Raw genomic sequence first — 24,741 nt, forward strand, 5'->3', positions numbered from 1 at the left:
TGAATAGGAAATGACATTTCTGTCCACCTCCCAACTCTGTCTCTACAGTTAATCCCAAATAGCACCACTGGCAGCCTTTGCAGATGAGATGGAAAAGTGAGTGAATTAATGCTTCGCCCTAAAGAGCTGAGACTCACCAGTGGGCAGGGAGAGGAAACATACACTTGTAATGATAAATACATCAGTGCGGTTATGCAGAGGATTTCAGTTTCTCAAGCTATAAGCTTATGCAGATTTTTCATGAGGGTAAATGACTTATTTTCAAACAATTTCTTTGAATTTCTTTTTCTTGGAAGCATAGTGGGAAGTTACTTAAAAAGGAAGTCACTTTGAATTCTCTCCTTTTCACTCCAGATTAGAAGAAACTCGTCTTTCTCTGAAGAGTGAATTTGGGTCACAGTGCAGTAGCGTTCAGCCCTCATGCTGAGTTACTTGCTGAACATGTGGTAGTGTTTTGCGACATGGTCTGTGAACTGGGAAGTAAGCTGAGCTCACCCAACCCATTTCATTTATGGCTTTACAGAAGTTAATAAGTATGTTTTCAGCCACTCAACACAAGAATGGTTTGCAAATTGCAACCGCCATTGCCTGGCAGGTTAAAGGTTAAGCTTTTCAACAGGTCAGACTACAGTGCTAATTCACCTCAGTAGTGAGTCCCAGGCAGCCTGTAATGCATATTTGTGGTGGTTGTGTTTGTATAGCATGCACATAAAATGAAAACCGTATGACAGAGGTTAGTCCTCTTAAATGGTTGTCGCATTGGCTTGGGTAACTTTCGTACAGTTATCCATATGCTAGCCAAGATTCTGGTGGTATTTTCATATAAATTTTATTGACGTGGTGAACTAAATTGAGTAATTTCATAGCTATTATAATCAGCCAGTGGCCCAAGCAATGCACTGCTTTGTTTATCATGAAAATGTTGCTAACTGATCTGGCCAGGTTCAGCTTCCAGTGGTGGCCCTCTTCCAAATGTGGAAAACCCCTTTTTCTGACATAGAGGGTTCAGACAGGCAATCCTTGTGTGCTTGATCCACAAAAGCACCGATGCTGTGGGCTGAGGGCTCAGCCCCTGTCGCCAGATGTATTTCCTGAATGTTACACAAATAAGGAGCTTGTGAGAGCTTCTTGAGTTCAGTTCACAACTGCCAAAGCTTGGACTAAGGCCTGGATTAAATGAAATGTCTACATTAGAAGCCTAAATTAGGCACATAAGCTCCCTTATATATTCAGTTGGGAGAGCGAGGCACTCCCAGAGATATTTCGGGGAAGTGCCTTTGTCCTCTGTGGGTGCTTGTCCATCCATTGGCTCTAAAAGGAGCCCAAGGTAACAAATATCCTAATGCAGGCATCTTAGTTGGGCACTTGTAGAGCTATGGATCTGGACGCAGATAGCTACACATCATGGCAAAAAGTCACCTCTAATTGCTTCTTCAGAGGGCTTATATTCTTATATAACCTTGCGTACTACTTGGTGGACAGCCATTACACACGGGCATGACCCTGTGGATAGTACTGCCGATATTAGTTCAGCAAGCCAAAGATCTGTGTGTCTGAATGACCAAAAGAAGTCATTTACTGTCTTTTGTTGGCAGAGAAGTATTAAAATTTCCTCCTTTGCAAGGCAGGAAGAGCAGACACAGCCCTGGACTTCCTCTCCCAGATCCTTCCTGACCAAGATGCCCTTTTCCAAGGGAGGAGCGTGACCTTCAAAGGCCATGTCTTGGCACATCAGGACGTATTCATCTGCATAGCATGCATTTGTTGCTCTGTTGCAAAACAGGTGAGTTTAAAAACTTACCATATAGGCCAATTTTGAGAGATTTCTGCTGAAAGGCAAAATACATAGCGAATAAAAGAGAAACCTGTGAGTGCACATAGCAGGAGACAACTGAGATGTTTTGGGAAGCTCCCATTTCCAGCTCCCAGAGTTCCTCTACATCCCTGAGAAAAGAAGATGAGTGGTCCCCATCTTTGGTGAAATGCTTGATGGAGCTGGCAATATCACTCTGGTTTAACACTGGCTATAAATGAAGCTTACATTTCAACAGCATTTTTTAATAATATTTTTCATAAGTATAAGCTAAAGGAGTTACTTTCCATCAGGGTCATGGAGAGTTCACTAAATGCTGATAGACTGTATTCTGTATTAATGGTGCTAAGCTAACTGCCTCGCAGAACTGCCAGAGCCCTTTATTTAAAGAAATAGCACTTTATTTCACAAGAAAATATTTTTAAAGCTTTCCCTTCTGATAATTTGTCTGAAGAGAGACAGGTCTAATTATTTATACTGAATCTGGAAGGCCCAGTATTGGATGTGTTCAATAAGACACATGCTTTATTTGAATATACATTTGGAGCAGTGTGCAACACAGATCATTAAAGCATTTTGTTTTCTTTTTATTTAACGGAATATCAGCAATTAACTTCTTCAGCTAATTACTGGATTTTATAACTGATTCTTCAAAAACAGCTATGAGGATTAGGTTGAACCTTTATGCTGAGCTCTGGGTAAGGGGTTCCACGTGGCAAGAGGAGAATCACTGTATGGGTCACAATTTCTTCTTTTCAGCAAGGGGAAGGGATCTGCAGCTCATCTGTATCAGTTCACCTATAGCAGCAAGCTGGGTGACAGAGCTGGGACTTATCCCTAGACATGGGATGTTTGCTCATCAGGCCAGGAGCTGGGGGCTTGTATCTGGCCACAGGTAAGATTCTTACTCCCTTGCATGGGTAATGCAAGTCAAAAACTAGTCCTTGCTGGTACCTGTGCAAATCCATAGCGGTGGTGGTTTGAAAAGTGTTGTACTAGTTAGAAACCAGTTCTTGTTACAGTCACAAATGTGAAGTGACCTTAAAGCAAAATTACTAGGAAAGAGATGTAGATTAAATAATGAAAGAATCACTAGGAATAACTTCTCCATATCAAGGCAGTGCAACTCACTGAAACCCACGTGATTGCACTGAGAATGTATTCCTTGACTTCTCATTGGAGAGTGAATCTCCAAGTAAAGTGAAAGTAAAGAACAATCTGCTCACACTTCTCCCCTACCATGTCCCATTTCAAATCTATACAGATGTAGTGGAGCTATTTCAAAGCAAAAGCCCGAAGACACTACAAAATAACTTCTGCTTTCTGCAAGTCTTCTGCCTACCCGTGATGGACCAATTTATGAAGCTGACAAAACTTACCATTAAAATGTGAAGACCGTGACAGTGCAATGTGTAATACCCAGCTAGACAAAATTACTCTTTTAGCTCCGACTATTTGGTTTAACAACTGTAGCAAAAGTGTACACAAATGTTCAGAAATATACTTAACTGTATATGCCTCTCCATTAAGGGCTGGTAATGCCCTTACCCTGGCAGCACTGAGGTGACATCCAGTAATCGTGATATCTTGAGAACTGCAGGTTCAGCTTCTCAGGTGATAAACTGTCCATAAATGTAGTGATAGAAATTGAGGGTCATATTTAACGGGAAAACAATTCCTCAGACACTTACCTGTTAGCTTCCCAGTGTGTGAAAACCGGTTCCAGTGTATTGTTTTAGAGAAGCTGTGCTCTTGCATATCTGTGTAAGATGGCATCAAGCAACCCCAAACAAACTTGAGTTAAAGTACACAGGGAGAGAATTAATCAGTCAGGCACTTATGCTTAAGCTTAATGTTAAGCATGCAACATAATTTTGTTAAAGTGAATTCAGTGGTATTATTTGTATGTTTAAAGTTAAGCACTGAACTTAACTGTTGTACTATATCAGGGCCTAATTGCTTGTGCACTTACTTGCAAATTTAAGATGCTTAATGTGTTTATTCTGGACTCTTCCTGTTGTGCATCAGAAATTGTTGCCCACAACCAAGTGGGGTAACACAAGCGTACAGCAGCAGTGCAGCCCAGCTCTTCCTAAGCCAGGGACAGAGGGACAGTAAGGAGCTGACTATGGACAGGGAAAATGCATAAAGCAGGTCTTCAGCAGCTCTCGAGCAGCAGATCAGGTTTTCCAGAGCCCTCAAGCAAACATCACTGGTTTTGGCATTAGCCCCAAGGGCAGCAAAGTTAGGCCACTGCTGAAGGCTTTTGAAAGTTTTTGCTCATCGGGTTGGGAATAGTAAGAGGAACATTGTGGTTTCTGTGCGGCTGTCAGAGACAGAAGAGCTGAGCTCTGGTTTTTGCTCGCTCATGGATGTACTGCATTTGTGCAAGTCCTCTCACTGCGTCACTAGTCTGGGGACAACTATATTTTGCTCTCACGACTCATTTCCTCCATGTGTGCAAAGGTGATGGACCCCAAGACCTAGAGACGTGAAATCTCCATGTAAGAGTGGCACGTGAGCTGGGCCACCCCACCTGGCACCATCTTGATGTGTATGGAAGGGAGGTCTGGGGAGATTTAGGTAATAAACCAATATTCCCACCCACTAATGACCAAAAAATAAGTGTTCCCGAGTGATGTACTCAGCACCTTCTATTCTCACTCAAGTAAATAGTTCCTTTGGGACTACTTTCATGTGTCTTTAGGGGATGTAACCAAATTATACCACATGAGAGCTGGTAATTTTAATGTTATGTTGTAAGGGAAAAACTATAAACATAACAGGAAAGACTGGATGTTTTCCATTCATATTTTTAGAAAGGTTGCTTCTCATCTGTACACATTAGTTTTTCAACATCTCTGGCAAGATTTAAATGAATTATTTAACTGGAATTGAAAAGCAAGTCTTACTTTTAAATTAAGGCAATAAAAGCTGTTGTGATTTTTTTTTTTTTAATTCTTAGAATATTACCATAGAAGATAAAGATCAAAACCCAATCCAAGAGGCGATAAGGTTAACAAAATACCCAACCTATAACCTCATGGGCCAGAGATAGATCATTTTAGAGGAATGACTGGCTATGATCAGAAGTGTGATCAGTAGAGTCTGATGAATCCATGAGGTTTTGATTGGAAGTGTTTCCACGTTGTGTCAGTCTTTTGTGATGGGGAGTACAGGGCGTGTGGAGCTGGGAGTGGTGCGGGGCCATGTGAACAAGCCGCTGCTGCAAAAACCATGCCAGTTTTTGTGCAAAACATGGGGGAAAGCTGAGAATGGGCCTTGTGTATAAAGATTGGCTTGAAATTTCAGTTTCTTGTTCTCTGTCAGTGGGAAATCTGTAAAATATGGTGAGTCAGAACCCAGCAGTAGATTTTTGGTTCAGAAACCAGCCCAGGAGAAGCACTTGGACAGCCGGGTTAGCTCTGCTCATGTGGCCGGGGTTTGTTCAGTTTGAAGCTGGGGATGTTTTTTACAGGCTAAACTGACCCCTTTGAGGGCAGCAAACATGTTCTGCTTTGTGTGAGAGGTAGTAGCACCCACTCCACAGAGCTGAAAATCCCCGTTTCCTTGGGTGAGGCACGGGTGGGATCTACCTGCTGGAAAAGTCAATCATCTGAATTGTAGAGCAGGAGAGTTGCTATGCCCACCCCCCCACCTCCCCCCCAAACTCTCTCCAGTATTTCCATGCTTCCCCTTTTGCCATTAAGATGAGATTTTCTCCTGCAACTGAACAGTAAAAGTTTCATAAACAGTTCCTCCGTCTGCAAGTGGACCTTGAAAATTGATTATTTTTTGTTTGTTTCTTTTAGTCTCCAAATGTTTCTGCCATTATAAGGCAGGCAGTTATTTTGCTAGGAAGGAATGTGAAGAATTAGAAAAGTTGAAAGCGATTAGGACTCTGTCTTTTAAGACAGAGCCATTCACAAAGCCTGGCATTCAGCCTGCTCAGAGCGAGCATCATAAGACACCCTGAAGCCTTGAAATCCCTCAGTTTTAAACCCCATGGGGTGGCTTTTGCATTATCAGGGAAGAGATGATATTGCAGAGACTATTTTCTTCATATTTTAAAGGTCTCTGAGTTAATATTTATTCTAAGTAGATGTTTATTTTTGGAGACATTTATTGTTTCTAGGAAGGCCACAAAGAGTTCAATGTTATGGAGAAATGGTTACTTTGTATTTATGGTTAAAGAAAAAAGAAGAAAAAAGAAAGTGCCAAACAATCCTGCCCCAGTTCTTTATTTAAGGAGACAATGTACTTTCCACCCATGCACAGGCAGTGCCTTACAGGCTGTATAATAAAACACTGTTCCAGATATTGTCTAAATAGAAACAGATTTAACCCTGCTGTTGTGACTTGCATTGCTGGGTAATGAAAGTTTTCAATCTGGTTTTACTTTGTTTTATGCTCACTGGAGAACTGCACATCCACAAAACCCTGCCTTATGCACAGAGACCTGTTGTTCCAATGCCATCTGTTTGTATATAAAAGGTGAATATCCCCAAAACCCAAAAAACCCCTATGATTTGGCCTTTTCTGATAGGTAACGAATCATAATTCAGCCCTCAAAGTGATATTTCCTGCAAAGACCGCAGGTTATAGAACAGAACCCAGTAGTTTCAAACGAGACTTGAAGGTGCTCATGACAGTGAGGTGGTGGTGCCTATTGCTTCATTTCGTGACGAGAGGTCTGAAACCCAAGAATTTCTAACCCTAAAACTCTTTGAAGATGAGTCAAATCATTTACCTATGCAGTCATCCACTAATGGCATACTCAAAACTGCTGAAAAGACTCTTTAATTTAAGTTGGCTTTGAAAATTACCCATTGCTGTGTTACCTAAAGCAACCTCCAAGTGTTTCTCCATAGGGGAAAAGACCTGTGATAAGAGATAGTCCCTGAAGATCTGAGAACAAAAGATGGGCTGCAGCATATGCATATCAGGAAACCATTACTCATTAATTGCTCCATTTCCGTACACCAATGGGGGTCACCCTGTCACTGAGGACCAGAGAGATTATAACAATAATATCAATACTGCTTTATTTACAATTTTACAAGAAAACAATTTTCCATGGTTATTATATAGAGACTGCTTTTTTAAAGTTTCCACAAATAGAACACTCTCGGAGGACAGTAGGAAGTTTGTCATTTGAAGCATTTTGCAGTGGGACTAAAGGCATATTTCCATATGTCACAGAGCCACGTCCAGCTGTTGGGGCATGAACTAAGGACTGGGAGGAACCAGATTCTCCTCTTTGCTCCCCTACAGATTTCCTGTATGACCTTGAACAAGTTACTGAGTTTCACTGCCTGTGTGTACAGGCAGTACTCTATTATACTCCCTTTTATACGCCATAATACTCCCTTTTATACTCAAAGTATTTTATAACCAGAAAAGTCACCCTTGTTCAGGTTCCCTTAGCTCCTGTGCCAGCTACCTACTGACTGTGGCCTATGCAATTACCTGCTCCAAAGCGGTCCGGTCCCTGAGCTGGTGCTGGGGGAGGATGGAGGGAGGGTACCAGTGCTTGGCTGCTGGCAGCGTGTGCCCTGCCTGGCTGAGGCTGCTTGGGGCTTACCGGGACTGGGGTCACTGTGGTTTTCCCATCTGCAGATCAGAGGTAACAGGATTCACCTACTGCATGAGAAACTGTGTGGGTAAATACAAGTGACACTAAGGGCAGGCATTATTATCATAATGTGTGTCTTACAAGTGCTTAAGGTAGTCACTATAACAACATCCCCTAAAATTTGTGTCCACTTGAACTGCTCTGTCTCTGTAATCGCAGAGCAAGAATGGGCAGGTATGACTCTGATTCTTATCATCTAGGATTAAAACACAGCAGTCACCCCAGCCCACCTCTTAGTATTCATTTTACTTATTAAAGCTTCCCAACAAGTCTCTGCAGTGATGTTATCTGCTAAATTGTGTGAGGTTTCTGATCATTAAGTGGATTGGTCTTCAAAGAGCTAAATGGAAATGAGCAATAAATATCAGTGTTACTTAGGTCATATAGTGCAAAATGACAAGGAGACCGAAAGACCTTCTGGCAACTGTAGAACAAACAAATGTGAAATAGATTCACGAAAGCTTCTTGTGGGTTTTTATAAAGTTTCTCAAGACTTTTAATTATTTTTAAAAGCAAGTTAAAATGGAGGAGCAGACTTGGTCTTAAGGAGCAGGAACTCCTGAAAACCCTGGCTTTTTTGTTCCGTTGCTGTGACCTGAAGTTACGTACTTTTACTCCTGCACTAACTTTCTTCTCTGCAGAAGGGACATTGTAATATTTATGTATGCGCTGGAGAAGGTATCATTATTATGGAAATTTCTACAGTGCTTTGCACATAGACAGATGCATTTAAGAAGGTGAGCCTCCCGCTGGTAGGTGTAAACATGAGCTTGAAGTTTTGCACCTGCAATTTTATTTCCTGTATAAAACTGAGCACTTGTACCGGTAGCAACCTGACTGCAGAGGTAAACGAGGCAGCAGTGGTTGCAGTAACTTCTGCCTGTATCTGTGTTTTCATTCACTTGGACAAATAACCAGCCACACCAGTTGCCAGGGCAGATTGGATCCTCAATCAAATACTATGAAAATCTTCCACTGCAAGTAATATTAAATGATTGAGTGAATTCTTAGAGAGTATTTTAAGGACTTATTTTTCTCAGTGAAAAAAAAAATGAAAAAAACCAAAATGCTGCAACTTCTTATGTCTTGATTACTCTTTTTAGTCCCTTTCCTGTAGCGTAAAAATATGACAGCAGCCTCTGTGAATGGTAACTTTCTCCTTGTATAAGCAGCCTAACCCTGTGAATATTGCTCTGGTGAAGCCACATAGTCCTCCTTTATAACATGGCAAGGGAGCAGCTTTCGTGGCAAGAGCTCTGTGAGCCTGAGATGTCTGTGCACACTCCAGCAAGCCAGGGACAAACTCCTCACCCCACTGTAAACCCACTCACCCTGTTCTCAAAGGCCAGAGTTTTGCTCTAGCCAGGAGAAAGTTTTGCCTTGTCCCTTCACCAGCTTTTCTCCTGGAGAAGCAATGTTTGAGAGGGGTATGATAGAGAATTTATCTTGTAATAAACATACCAAAACTTGACTGTACTCATTCCTTTGGCTCTTTTAAGGTCTTAGCTGTTGGCATCTCTTTTGTGGTGACTTGAAGCACTCTTGAGTTAGAAATGGGACCAAAAAGAAAAAGGAGATTCAATTCAAAGAGTTGGAAGATGGAGGCAAGCAGAGAGAAATGGAAAGAAGAGTCAACTTTTTAAACAGGAAAGAAAGAAGACTATAACCTAAAAACCCACAAGCCTGAAGGTAACAGTCATTTCCTATTTCTGTGAAGACTGTTGGGGTTTCTCTAAAGCAAGCAGGGGGTGGGGAGAGGACAGTTTCTGGTATTTTCCTCAGCTTAGAAAGCAGAGAAAAGTAATCAGGCTTCCTATGTGACTAAAAAGAAATGTTACGGAAAGTGTGAATTCTACTGTAGTACCATCGCATGCTATATGGTAAGGGCTAAGGTACTGTGACGATGGCTGTCAAGCAGACAAGAAATCTTTACTCATATTTGACCAGTGCTGTTCCCTGTTTATAAGGGAAAAATTCTAGTTGGATGCTAAAATGATTCAGGGAAGGGTTAGAAGTGCCTTGACTCCATTTTTCCTGCCACTCAGTACTACTTGAGTCCTTTACACCTAAGGAGTGTGCAGTCCTCTGCAGCGGGACACCTTCCAAACGTATCTGGACGATGGGCTACATCTGCCATGTGGTGACTTAGACCACATACACCCACAAGCTTTCTCACCTTGGTGAAATGTTTATTCACAAAAGGTGCCAGCAACAAAAGAGTCAATATGAGATAGCTGGAGAACACCCATTAATTGGTTTCAGAAGATCCTCAAACAGGAGTTGGAAACAAATCAAAGCAGTGTAAGGTAACTATAAAATTTATAGTTCAAAATTAAATTATGCAGTACTTGTTAAACGTAATATTTTAAACTTCTGTGGAAACATCATAAGGCTTTTAAATTATGACTGTGATCAAGCACGATGTGAAATACTATGGCTCCCATTCTGCAGATAGGTAAATCAGGCACAACGCAGAGTGATGAAGGCCTGAACGTGTTTCCTAGGTACGGGCATAAGGATGCACATCAGCTGGGTTCTCATGCGATTGATGTCTGTCTCCTGTCTCCCTTTCCCTGGTGCATATAGAGATTATCCATCTGCACAGCAAAGGGAGGGGGGCCAACTACAGAGGTTTTGGTTGCTCTTATAGGATCAGATCTCTAGTGACTTGGGCAAGGACACAGAACCAAGTAGCAGCATTAGGATGAATGCCAATGGGTTCTGCTCCCATTTTCCAGTTAATAGGTATTCAGCTGAGGAGGGCAGTTCTGTAGAGGGAAAAATTCATTATTTAAATATGGACTGAGGTGAAGCAACCCAGAATGAAGATTAGAAGGAAGGAAATTCTGGGCTCAGGTCTCAGCTTCTAAAGTGTGAGATTCTAAAGCTGAAATGGTTTGACTTGCGCTGGAGCCTGATGTGCAAGGCCCATGTTTTTAAAGACGTCATTTTGCATTTGTTGCATCAGTTAGGATTTACATAGCCTTCTACGAAATCTGGGCCATAAATGTTGATTTTAAACAAAGACATTTCCATAGGATCTTTATTGTCTGTGTAGTGGTAAAGTGCTATGAATAATTTTTCCCAGGTGCTTAAACAGGTGGTGTCTTCAAGAGAAGCAGGGCTTCTTTCATGTTCCCTATAATTCGTGCTGTCTTAAGCCTTCATTGTCAACGTCTTGGGTGAACGTTTATGGCTGTTTGAAATGTGCCTTCCCCACAAAGATGCTGGATACCCAGCTCCACGATTGGAATATAAGTGTTACAGTTATTTATTTACAGGGAAGGAAATAACACAGTGGCTCTATTTGCTACTCCTAAATTTATTTTCTCTTCTTTTGTGCAGTGTAAAAATGTTAGTCATCTCCAATGGCCCTTGGAAATAAGCTTTCCAAATATATTCTCATACTCTATATAGATGCACTGATGACACTCCAGCAGTTCAGCAAGAGAAAATCTGAAATAGTGGCACTAAATGACAAGGAAAAAAAATCACTGGGGAGAAAACTCTCCATAAAAATCTGAGGATGATTATGGAGCATTGGGAAATGTTGCCAGTGCTGGACTGCATACTCGTTGAGCCCTCATTTCTCAGACATCATTGATTAAAGGTGGATGGAAAAGTGCCATACAAAAGAGCAGACTCACGGGCTTCAGCTTCTGTTTCCATCTGCTTTTGGGCTGCAAGTTCAAACCCGTGTGATAAAATTGGGATTTTTAATCTTGTACTTAGGGCCCAAGCAAAAGTGGCTGGACTGAGAAGGGGCTGAGTCGCCATGATGCTCATGAAGCTGTGCCACCTTCATTAGGAGCTTATGTTCAGAAACGGGAAGCAAGCTGTGGCAGCCAGGTTTGAAAATGGGGATTGATATGACTGCAAGTTTCCATTTCCTCATTCAGTTTTTTAAAAAGCCATAATACTTGCTTTCTTAAGAAACACGTGTCATGGACTTGGATTGATCAGCTTTTTTAAAAGCAATGGATGTGTATGCTTGCTGAGATCCATCAATTATGAGGGCATATATAAGCTGTATAAACACTTCCATGTGGTTTTGGGGTCTCCCTCAGTGATGTTCTATGTCCATCCTGTCCACGCTCATTTATTCTGACACACAGAGAATCCTGCATGACTGATGACACTGCAAAAGTGAGTGATTGACCTTTCCCTGGTGTATATGTGCAGAGATTATCCATCTGCACGGACAAAGGGAGGGGGGAACTGCACATAGGTTTTAGGGCGATGCTTGAAGGAGTTAATACTGTGACAATTCAAGACACTGGTTGTTCAGCCAAAGACCTCAAAGAAATAAGAAGCAGAAATATGGTAGTATATGAAAATATCACCTCTGCTTCTCCAGCCACATGTAGATCATCCCTAGGATAATACAATATATATATATTTATTTTTTAAAATATACATATATATATTTATGTGTGTATATATGTGTATATAAACCTTTTTTCCATTAAAGAAAAAAGCTGTGGTTAGGGCGTGTAAGCTGAAGCAAACTACTGAGTATCTATTTTGTCCAAAAACTCTGAAATAATTTTTTCTTCTTCCTCCTCGTCATTTTTCTAGCCATATGGATTTGCCAGTTCACTGCATCATTGCATGTTTATAACACAGCATTTCTTCAGCAGCTGTCACTATCTCATAAGGCCATAGTACATCTTGTATGCTGAGTTGCAGGCCACAATATGATAGAAAACAGCTTACGCTTAAAGAAATAAAGACCTTCTCTTGACATCCATATGGACACTGGTTGTGGACTTAGAGAAGGCAGAGAGGGCACTAGCAGCTCTCTCAAATATGTCCGCTGTTCCAGCTTTGTGTCAGGGCTGCTGATTCACCACCAGTGCTTGACATTTAGCACGATACAGTTTAGGGTACATTTACTGGAGACATGGCCCTTGTTTGCCTTTGCTAACTTGTGACACACAAGTTGGCTACTGGGATGTAGCCTGGGAGCCTGACTTGTTAATGGGTGTTTTTAGACAAGAAAAAAGATGGGTCAAAATAGAATAGGTGCATGCCCACACAAAAGTTGTGTGCAAATTTTGGAGATTTCCATGAACCGGGTTAAAATTGCCCTCAGTCTGGCCATAACGATATATTCACTGCAGGGTTACAGCTGACATGATACCAAAACATTAATTAACGTGTGATCTTCTTCCCTGTCCAAAAGATAAAGAATCTGTAAGAACTGCCCTAAAATGATGTTGTCTGGAAAGGGTAGAGAAGTATTGAGGCTATCTTCTGTTATTGCCGTTGTCTTCCTTGCCTGGCAGCCCTCAGGCAGGGCCAAGAGCTGGGGAAATTGCTCTGTGGGCTCTCTTGTCACATCATCACTCGCTGCATGCCCGCTTTGTGCCAAAACGCAGGATTTGCTGAGCATGTGGCATATGTTCATCTGGTCGTGTGAGAGCATGTGTGGGTGTTGGGTCACAGGGAAAGGAGCCTTTTGCCCTATTTCTCATGTCTCAATCACAGAGAGCTCAAGTTTGGTCGTGTTGGGGTTACCCCAGCTAAAATCTTGCCCACGTAGGCTGTATTTGATGCAGATGTTCAGTCTGTGGTACTTTTTCAGATGTTTGGGGGGTGTGACTTTCAGCTCGTGCTTATCATTTGACCATCACCAGAACAGGAAGAAAGGTTTGGCTTTTTTTTTTTTTCTTTTTCTTTCTAATGAATATCATGACATGATAGCTTGAATTATCAAAGTATCTTATAACATGTTGCAGATGGTGGTTTAATGATGTAACATCCCTTCATAGAAAATGAAACACATACCTGGTAGTTAGATTGAACGTGATCAGACAGCACTGGATCACAAATTGGTGTTGCTAGCTCCTCTCACGTGAGCCTGCTTCATGAGATTTTATACAAACCAAAAGCAACCAGGAAATATTTCTTCTTGTAGTCAGTCATTAGCAGAGAAAGAGCAATTGTACAGTACTAAGATTATCCAGCAGTAGAAAGAACATCCTAATCCCAGACATGAGAGACAGGATGTCCATTAGGAATGGTAGCCACTGATCAATAGTCTAATTTAGCATAGAAAGGTTTTATTGCTTTGGGAGCTGGAAGGAGAAGAGGGAGGTATTGCAGTGTCTTCAGTTCTAGTCCTGCCTCTGCCGCTGATGCACCCCAAAGAAACACTGGCTGACTCCACTGCTTTTCCACAGCCATAGGATCAAGCAATAATTTTAAACTAGCAGACCATTATGTATTTTGAATGTGCATTTGTTTATGTATGGGGCAGCACAAAGGAAGAAAATCCATTTCTGACAATGTCAGGAGTAAGCTGACATTTGTCTGCAGTTCATTTTGGATCAAATCCAGCAGATTTCTAGGCCATCAGCAAAGAAAATAATTATGAAAGTCTTTTTTCAGACATTTGGTGCCTTTTTCAATTTTTTTTTTGGGGGTAATAAAAAAATATAGAGATAAAATTCCAAAGCAGAACTTTAAGAAATTTATTTTCTACAAATATGCAAATATTTTCTACAGGGTACTTTTAATGTTTTCAGAACACCTCTGTCCTCCGTTCCCCTCCCATGCTTCTCAGAAATGAGATTTCAAACTGCGAGCTGGTGGAGTGCATCACCTTCAATGGTGAGCTCGGCTGCCAAAGGTTTTTCTAACCAGGTGAAGGGGTAAAAGTTGCTATTATTACATGAACTAGCTAATTAAGAGTAAGCATTACCAGTAAAAACTTTATGTGCTGGAATTTATGTAAGGGTCAGGTAATCACATGAGTAGGAGGTGGCAGGCGGCATGCTGGCATACCGTGGCTCTCGCTCCTGCTCTGCCTCCTCTGAGGAATTGCTCCCAGTCTAAAGCTCGGGGAGGGCATGTCTAACTTAACGCAGGAAAAGTGATAAAGTGGTGGTAGCAGAGCCTAATAGATTTTCAAGGAGATTGAGCAGGAGCCACGGAAGGTAGCAGTGAGGCATAGAAAGTAAAAGTACACCAGGCCTCATTTAATTATCTTCTTCACACTGCATTAATCATCACAAAAACAGGATTATGCCTATTTTTACATCAGTGTTGAAGGGTAATACAAATGTCATTTTGTGCACTGTCTGTCATTAGCAACTATTAAAGGTTTGAAAAGCAAAATAATGAAGGCAGGCTGTTCCCTTGATCTATTTTTCACCAGCAACTTTTTCCCCTTTGACCTCTGAATCTGAATTTCCCTTATCAAATCATCGACTGATTTCCTATGACTGTTCTCGCTTTCCCCAGCCCCCACAGCCACCCTGGTATTTGTTGTTTTCATGACCTCTCTCTTCAGCTGTCTTATTTTATGTGCTGGTTTGACAGTCAGTCATTTTTTTTCTTCCTACAGCATCCATAACTCCTTGCTCTCCAGTAATCTTCTTCCTTCTCCAGCTGCTCTTCCAGCAGCTCCGCTGGTGTCTCCTGGGACCTCAGGCTCCTTCGCTGTCTGCTCTGGGGCTCGGCTCAAACCCTCACCCACCAGCTCTCAGTTACCATGGCCCAAGCCTCCATCCCTACCTTATGCCTTCTCCCTGTTAAGGTCTCTATAGCTTGTCGGTGTAAAAGGTACCTAACGTGCCTGTTCCCGCTTGTGTCTCTGCTTCTGTTTACTTCTCCGTTCCTATTTTTCTCTCCGATTTCCACACTCTCCTCTGCTGTCCCTGTTTCCTCCTTTTTGCCTCCACCCTTGAAATAATTTAAATAACTCAATTTTTCGCTATGGTCTCCATCCAGATGTGGCCATGATCTGACGTTTCAAAAAGTGGCACGCAAATTTGGCTAGCTATATGCTTAGAGTATGGTTTGATGATGTGGCATCCTTTCTCACCCCCACAAGGGCAATAAATGAGTTACGAAGTTAACTCTGTCTGTTACTATGCTTGCATAATTATTCTTCCTACATTCAGGGAGGTAGAGGTTCTGTATTAAATTTAACTGTAACAATTGTCTCAATGATGGCTCAGGCTGACTATTGCAGCAAAACATGCAGTTTTTAGTGTTCTTAAAAGGCTGAACTTGCACTTCACCAGGAATTCCCTTGGTCTGAATTTATGGGAAGGGGCTGAAAAAAAATAAGTGCATGATGCCTTCTCGGGTGGAATTTATCCTAATCTTTTCAACTCCTTATACTCATCTATCAGTATAAACCCTGACATATAGCTCACCTTTTTCCTGCACACACCTGTGATTGCTCTGTCTTATCTCTGGCTTGGAGGTACAGAGCTGTGGGTATTGCAAAGTTAGGCAAAATTCCAGGCTGGTGTATAAGATGCTGTGTTTTTCATGGGGGTGAAATAATAGGACATAAGTCTGAAAACCAGACTATGACAATTTCCAGTGATTTAAGGATACAAGATGAATCAGATCAGTCACAGCTCCAATTTCGGAGGAATGCGCAGGAATATATCTTCTCACATTAACATCCCCTGACTGTGATCAGTCTTTATCACCCATACCTCGACCTGAACAATGGACAATCGACTGCATCTGTTTCTACTTTACTAATTTAATCTACCTAAGGAAACTACTCTTGCAGGAACTTTAAAGATCAAAAATAGCACCAATTATATTCTCTAATACAATTGATTTCTAAGTACCCATGTGTACTTTTCTGATTCTGTACAGTTCTACTGCCAACCCCATAAGAAGGGATTTTACGATGATCTGAAAACCTTCTTTCCCAAGACTGTGGATAAACACACTGTAAAGCCATATATATAGGCAGATACTCCAGAACTGTTGTAAGAATGAAAAATAGCACCAATTATATTCTCTAATACAATTGATTTCTAAGTACCCATGTGTACTTTTCTGATTCTGTACAGTTCTACTGCCAACCCCATAAGAAGGGATTTTACGATGATCTGAAAACCTTCTTTCCCAAGACTGTGGATAAACACACTGTAAAGCCATATATATAGGCAGATACTCCAGAACTGTTGTAAGAATAAATAAGATTAACTATATGCAGATCCAAAATTTTACCCAGTTGTACAACAATGGGTTAAATAAATGTAGCAAAACCTCTTTTTGGTTCTTGTCCTTTCCATTTTTGTGTGCCACCATGTGCAACCTTGGTTGCAGTTGGCACTGAAGGCAAATCTGCTCCTTTGCTACTGCACCCACAGCAAAGGCATTGGGAGGTAGCTGAGATCTTTCACGGAAAAAAAAGCTGTGTTCAAATACAGTGTAAAAGACAGCACATTTTAAAATTAACCAAAGCAGATACCTCTTCACACCAGTGAAAAGTCACCTCTGGAACTCACTGACATATTAGCATAGCCTTAGTTGGGGATAGTTACACAGGTTTGTATTATAATAATAAAGTTTATAATTCAGGATTTTAAAAAGGACATAAACCGTGCTGTTTCATTCAGGAAGCCAGTATCTGTTTAGGCTCTGAGGAAATGCCTCCACAAGTAGGTTATTCCATCAGCTCAGTGCAGCAGGTATTTTTCACCTTGCTCCGGAGAAGGGTGGGAGGATCTAATAACTGATGAAGACAGGATACCAGACAAGATGGAGCGTTGGCTTGATTCCATATGATAATTTCAGTGTAATTGTTTTGCCTTTAGGCTGCTGTATCTGATTAGACCAGTCTCTAGTTGATCCAAGGTTAGGAGAATGCAAAACCACTGTAGTGTTCTGCTAAACACAATGCAGCCAGACCAAATAATCTGGGTCAGTTATCCATGCAGATCTGCAGATACAGGCATGCATGCAGTTTTGCATGAGCTCCAAATACAGTAGCTCCAAATCGGGGAGGAGAATTAGTAATTCGCTGAGATAAAAGTTGTGGCCTCTACAGTAGGCTGGGTAATCATATAAATAAAAATAAAAGTCCATTTTAGAGCAGCGTTCTTTTAATACTAATTGGATGCAAAAATCTTATCACATTAGTAACCTTCATACCTTTATAATAAGTCTTTTATTGTATTAGCCAGCTTGGTTTTCACTAATATGATACGAAAGACTTGCTAATATATTAGGAAAGTCACTAACACTATTAATTTACTAGATAAATTACTTCTCTATCTTGGAACTTTAAATGAAATGGAATTCACTAATCCTAATTGGTTTGCCTTCTACCAGAATTATTTCCCATTAGTTCAGCATGTTTTCTTTTTTCATACTTGAACAGAAGAGATTTCTTAAACTCAAAGCCTTGGGGTACAGTATATGGGTTTATTAATTATCAGGTATTCATTCAAGGGGGTTAATTAAGCAATAACTTTCCATTGACTGGAATATACAGAGGAATAAAAAGCTTGACTTGTCCTGCTGATTAAAGCACTGAGGCCGTTGTGTCATCATTTTGCTCCATTTGGTGGTGGGGGAATAAAGATTTTTCCACTATTTAACATAATTGGCCGAGAGCTCAGAGACCCCATTCTTTATGTACAGGAACTTTGTTGGTTTGTTGATTCTTGTCCTTTTTTTTCCCCCCGTCTCTGCCTGGCAGCGAGTGCTGTGACCTTTCCTTGTGGCTGTGGACCTTGGTGCTGTTATCCATGTTTTTGTCACCTGAAGACTTGAGAACTGCAATGCAGTAAAGGGAGCTAAATCCCCTGAGAAATAAGGAGCCGGTGCTGAAGGCAAGCAGCCTGCTGAGTAAGCAGGGTATCTTGCTGTAAGCACATGACACTGATGCTGAGGAATCGGTACTTGGCTGTGTATTGGCTTCCAGGCAGAGTTTATGGTGTTGGCTTTGACGTCTGGGCCTAATTCAAACCTCTTTGGAATCAGTGGAAAGACTCACCATGTACTTCAATTGATTTTGGATCAGGCCCAGCAGTCTCGGAATAGCTTGTCTATGCGAGAGACACCCTCTCTTCTCAGGGGATATTGCCTCATCGTTTGAGAGGAGTAGCATGTCAGCTAGAACATTTTTTTGGGGAAGGAGAGTGAGCTGCTCTCAAGTGAGGACTTGAGACTACTTCAGTCTAGGGCTTGTCCTGCAGGGACTTGAATCTCTTGGCTTTTAGGGCGTACCTTTGAGAACTGGATCTTTTGAGGGCATAAATTAATGTAGTAGAATAGGTGGAAGAGAAAGGGGGTTTTCCTAGAGCTTCCCTAGGTCCAACTGAACTCCATTTCATGTTACAGCCTCCCCGGGGCCACGGCAATCTGTTTTAATTAGAGCAGCCTCCAAGCATCTCTCGATTATGCTGAGGAATGGGGCTTCGCTGAGAATTTAGCTGACCCAAGCTGTGGGAGCGCAAAGGCCATCGTTGCGCAGGCCTCCCACGTGCCCTCATTTGCACTGTGTGAGTCTTCAGCCCAAGCCAACTCTCTGCTGTCCGGGCTCTGGAATCCATTTATAAAAGAAGCTTGTGGTTGTGTCTGTTTGTTGGTAAATGCATATTATACACTAGCTGGAGCTGGCTGGCTGGCTGAAACTGCCGCTCGCAATCAGCCGTGCATCACTGAGTCAGCGCATCCCAAAGCCTGAGCACATCTCTGCCCAGGGGAAGCAGGGCTGGGTCCCCACCACGCCTGGGAAGGTGGGGCCTCCGGGTACCGGCACAGGAGCCCACTCGTCCCAGGCAGAGAAGGAGAAGGAGGTGGAGCTGCAAGCTGGAAAAATGTGTGATATTAGAGTGACTGCTGAGTTTATTCTCCAACAAGCGTTAGCATGCTTTTCTTGCTTGATTGTTTTGGTGATTGTGGTAAAGTGCAGATGTTATGCAATGGTAGGACTGGTAACACTGGCCACTGCCAACTATACTGCCAAGAATCCTTTATAAGCTTCCCAGCAACGAGCTCTGTCAGCACATGCTTCACCTCCTGTTACCATTGCAGGCACCGCCGTTGAGCCAAGCCGTGTCGTGACTGAGACACCCCTTCCATCAGCAAGGACTGTACCAGTCTTCTGGGAGAATGGCTTCTTGCCCCCACGAAACCACTGTGCTGTGCCCACGCCATCCTCTGTTAACTCTTGCAAACTAGCTCTGCAGCTCAGCCAGAGAAGCTGAAATTCCAGCATCGCCCTACCAAGAGGGACATTTTGGTAAAATGAAAAGATTTCGAAATCTTAGGAAGAAAGGCTGTAAGATTGCCTTGAGTGTTTGAAATAATGTATGTATGCATATATCTAGGTATACCTGTATAACTACATGAGCCAAATGACTTGCTTTGGCTTGCTTATCATTCTAAGACATAAAACAGGTAATCTAGCTTTATTTGACATCTACGATAATCATCCAAGAAAATGAGAGGCTCTATAATGGAGGTCTATAAACAGGTCTTGCAGGTCATTCGCACAAGCTGGCTCTGCACACCAGGGCTCTATGGAAACGTGGCTATAAACACTGTGTTGGATCAAGAGCTTCTCTACTGACAGAAAAGACGAACACTGAAGCTGTACAAAACTGAGTAAGTCTCAGAAAATGATTCACTCTCTTAATTAATTTTCCATTTTGGTTGGTGGAATGCCCTTAGGTGGCTGCAGCGGGCTCAAATTTCTTCTTTCTGGGCAGAGTTCACCTTTGCAGAAGGACTGGGAAACTCTCCTCTCCCACCCTCCACACACTGAGGAGCCCAGGCAGGATCCTTTAAGGGAATATTTTCCTCTACCCAAATCATTCTGAATCACACTAATTTCTTAAGGCACAGTCACATGTGGCTCAGAGGCTTATTTAATTGCCAGCGCAGTGGTATGCTGGGGAGCCTGTAGCCTTGCTTTGTTAAGCAATGCTCCATTCCCATCTCATAGAAAGTTTCCCCAAGTGCATCACTGCAGTTTTCTGTCACGGCAGCCCTCAGTAAAAGCAACCATACGTGTGAGCAGTCCTTCTTGCAAAGGGTGCAGCGTTCTCCGGGTTCACTTCCCAGTTGCCTTCGTGCTAGGACTCTTCATTCGCCGGGTGAATCAAGCATTTGTAAAATAAGGCAGAGCCGGCAAGCAAAGTCAGGCATGCATTCCCTAACCATGCAGGATTCAAATGCCCGTGGCCTGCCATCTTGTACCAGTACAGCTGGAACAAACTCATGCTGCAACGTGAATGTTTGCACACTGCTTTTATGTCAAGTTTGTGTGATCGCTGAAGTTCAGTAGAAACAGTTTGCTTGCTTTCTTTTGAGTAATAACAAATTGAAGGCTCTGCTCCAGCCGTTTCTTCCATGATTTACAACTACATCCTTAGGCACAGTTTTCCCACTGAAATCCTTTACTCTGATCAGGAGACAGGACGAAAGGAGTGGAAAGACCCCCCATGTCACACCCCAGGCCATCCTAGGGAGGGGATAGGCAATCCTGTGCCTTATCTCTCCCGGCTCTCCCCCTGCGATATGCTTGGAGAAATGACTAAGCTGGGGAGAGGAGCTGGAGCAACACGAGGTAGGTGCGTAGGAGGTTGCCAGTGGGGTTGTTTCAGCTCATGCTGGGAGTCACCTTGACCCAGTGTTACAAAGGAAACGTAAAACTAAATTTCTTCTTTCCATTCCTGCCCCACAAACTGCACAGCATAAAATGTATCACTTTCTTATTTTCAAATAGCATTTCTATATGCATTATTAATGTAACTAAACCCCAAACCTTTAATTTATCACTCCCTGGACACTCGCACTGAGAAATGTGTGTTATATCATTGTCTGTTTAGAGATGGTGTTAAGTTCTAGCTGGAAAAGAAAGGTGTGGTGTTGGGAACTGTATCTTTCCCAAAAGGAACACCAAACTCTTTATTTTTTTCAGGATAGCAGTGTGTAAGGGTCTCCCCTAATCTGGGTGTAGGGGGACAGCAGGGTAATGAGAGGGCATGGTCCATTTTACTCCACCAGGCAGGAGCTACAATTTCGCTACTTCTGCCACAGTGCCTGCATTAATCACTGGTTTGACTTTTTCCCCCCTTCCAGTATCTTCCCGATAAACATCAGTTTAAAACCCAAAATGTAGCCCACTAATAAACCATGGTTATTTTGTTCTATCACGCTTTCATCTGGCTAAGGCTTAAATTTCCGCTGCCCTGAGGAAGGCTTAGATTAGGATGCTCCATATGGTGTCAGGGATGAAAGAAGGTTTATGTAGCTGGGGGGTTTTAGCAAACCATCAGAAGCTTTAGGGTTTCACTTTACTCCTGAGAAAAGTTGCAGCAGAAGAATAGGTTGTCCTAGTCAGATTGGCAGAAAAATTACTGACACCTCTAAGAAGCTAGGTAGGGACTGGAGTTTTGGCCCAGCGAGATTTTTAAAGTCAAGATTCCCATGAAAGCCATGTGAAGTCAATGGAGATATTTCCATTGATTTCAAAAGGCTTTGAGGTGTATCATATATCCCACAGGGTAAAAATCTCACAGGCTCTTCAAAACCTGAGTTAGGTGGATTTGGGCAGCAGGTCTGTGTTAAAGGGGAAGGGGCCAACCACTCCCGTCCCCTCTGAGGAAGAGAGCAGGTGCATAATATGGACCTGTTGGCTTATCGGTAATGTGATGTGGCCCCAGAGCAGCCACTGCCCTTTGCAGGGAGCTATGAGGGATGTGCCACCCATCCAGCCGTTGTCCCTCATGAGGTCTCACCAACATTTTCCCTGGGCAGGCTCTGGTGCAGTGGAGTGATCAGGAGTCACTGACGCTTTGGAGCCCATCATGATCCATGCAATGCAGGGGTGGAGGCCACAGCTTCTTGCATCTTTGTCTTCCCTCCACCAGATGGGAAAATAGCTCTTTTGTGGAAGGCTGAAGGATGGGAGCCGACCAGCGTTAGCACGCACACCTTGTGGAGGCCTATGCCTTCAGGCAGGAATTAGACAAGATAGTTGAGTTGAAACTGGAAGAAACTGCTCCTGAAGCACTCTCTGGTGGAGTGTAAGGTTTCATTTCTAACGTCGAGCACCTGCACTCAACTGCACTTGGGAGAAACCGGCTGTTTAACTCCGGGTACTGTCAGCAGGGCCAGGATTTCGACTCCCATAATTAGCAGCTAACATCAGGACTTCAGTGTGCCAGGCAGCAAAGGGGTCCCTTCTCCAAACATCTGCCCCCAGCGCCCCACTAGGAGGAGAAAAATATGAGGACAGGGAATTAAAGTGACAGCCCACACTATCTGGCATATGTCACTGCCTCCGAGGCTGATTTAACTGGGCAGCAGGTAGAAAAGACAAATATTCGCTAGAGGAGCTGGAGAAAATGGAGGCAAGGCAAAATGAGATAAAACCTATTAGAGAGAGTGTTTTACAGTGCAATTCCTTGGGGGGCTGGGAAGGAAGGAGAAAGCTCACCATAAATGGAAAAAGGCTTGTACTATAATTAATTTACCTTGTCCGAGCTTTTTACCACATTTTTACCGTATTTCCATGCACGAGAAAAAAATGCACCAAAACTCACATGTTCTGTATTTTTTAAGTACACAACAGATAACTGCCTTACAACAGATTAATGTGGTAGTATATTTGCTCAGCATATGTAAGGGCTTGTGATGGTCTTGGACGTCAGCTTCAGATGAAATAATCAACCCAGACTGAGAGGGTGTTTATTGGAAAGGCAGTATGAGAAAAGATGCTGCTGCTGTCTGAAACGCCTGACTCCTGCAAATTAGCAATGTAAAGGAGAGGTTTTCTTGGAATTCTGTAGGCAAGAGGCTAAGCTCGACTGCTTGCACTTAGCCAAATGGGTATCAGGAGCGGTGAAGGCAGCTCCCCTCCCAAAGCTGCTGGTCACTCAAAGCCAATCTGGGATGTGACAATCAACCCAGATTCTCTCTGGCTCATATCTTGCCAAAAAAAGGCTGGGAAATCAGACTATATTTAACATTTCTAGCACCAACTGTAGTAGATTCCAGCTTAGTTACCTGTGTGGGTTCTGCAGGTAAGTGTATGCCTGTACCAAATGTAATTTGTGCCTCTCACAGTGGTGTCAGCAGCAGAAGAGACACAGAAAGATTTGATCAGCCTGAAGCCAGAACTCACATAATCACTTCTACTATGTAGAACTACAGCAGATAAAAATGACAGGATTCCAGTGAAGGTCTGAACTGTCCCCAGACTCAAGAATGCTTGGATCAGGGGCTGGAGTCTGATAGGGAATCGAGGCTAAATTTTGCGCTTTCCCCTTTGTAGTGTTGACTATACAGAAAAAAAGAAATATATGGAAGGAAGCAAAGTATATATATACTTCTGCAGCCTAAGAGCTGGTTTCAGTACTGCATACTTTTATGTAGAACTCAATAAAATGCATTTGCAAACATAATTACAGATGCAGCAATATTCTCTAATAATGGATTATATAAAGCATGTTATGAAATGCATTCATATCAAGTTCTTGGCAAATTATACTACCTACAGTAACCAGGTGTTATAAAACCAATTATGGGTATATAGGAACTACTGACACAATGTATGTATCCCTTAAATAAAATACAATTTCAGGTGGTTGTAAAACATACTGTAGAGGGAGGTGGAGTTATCTCGAACACACTGGAGCCAGCAGCACAGGAGGGGAAGCCGCTCTTGGGGAAAGCATGGTGATAAATGGGGCTTCAGTGTGTATCGGCTGACTCTTGGCTCAAGGCCTACAGGTTGATCCAGCTGTCCTGTGCCACGATATTTTGTCCTGTTTTGTAGTCCTGTAAATTCCCATCAGAATGTGTAGCACTTTGCTTGCCTACGTAATGAATGAAAAATAATTAAGACCCTAGTCCTGAATTAATATCAAGCATTTATCATGTTGCTTCAATTTGCTGGATTCCCACATGAAGGCTTTATCCAAAGCCTTTTCAGTTGAGTGGAAATTCACTATTGAGTTGGGCAATCTCTGGATAAAGTCTTGGTTTAATTTTGTGAGATTATTTCTTTAGGGCAGAAGGGATGTTATTCTGAGTTATTAGGTTGTGTATGTTGTTGTGTCATGAGAAAAACAAGCGGATTTCTATTCTACTTCCTCATCACTAAAAACAACCTCTAGTAAAAGATAAGCAGAACCAGTACAGATAAAAAGGAAGCCCCTTCCCTTTTCTCCCTGCAGTGAACCTTCACCCAAACTCTCTTTTTTTGTATGGTTCCTGTTGTTCATATATTTCCTAGTTCTGCCTAGGACAAAACCACATGAGTTCCCATCATCTTGTTTCTTTGCTCTTCAGAAAAATCTTCTCCAGCCCAGTTTTTGTAACAACGGATGTTTGGGTAGTTTGAGAAAGCAAATAGTGCACGGACCATGGCTACCACAGCTGCGAACTACAGATTCAGTTTAAGCGTGCAGCTGCAGAAACATATCCCTCAGTATATCAGCTAAAACTTTTTTGAGAATGAAGTACACCATATAGCATGCCCACAGCCCAGCTCTCTGGATCAAGGGACCTG

Source organism: Aptenodytes forsteri, unplaced genomic scaffold (assembly GCF_000699145.1).
Source record: "Aptenodytes forsteri isolate BGI_AS27 unplaced genomic scaffold, ASM69914v1 Scaffold50, whole genome shotgun sequence".
NCBI classification, from domain to species: domain Eukaryota; kingdom Metazoa; phylum Chordata; class Aves; order Sphenisciformes; family Spheniscidae; genus Aptenodytes; species Aptenodytes forsteri.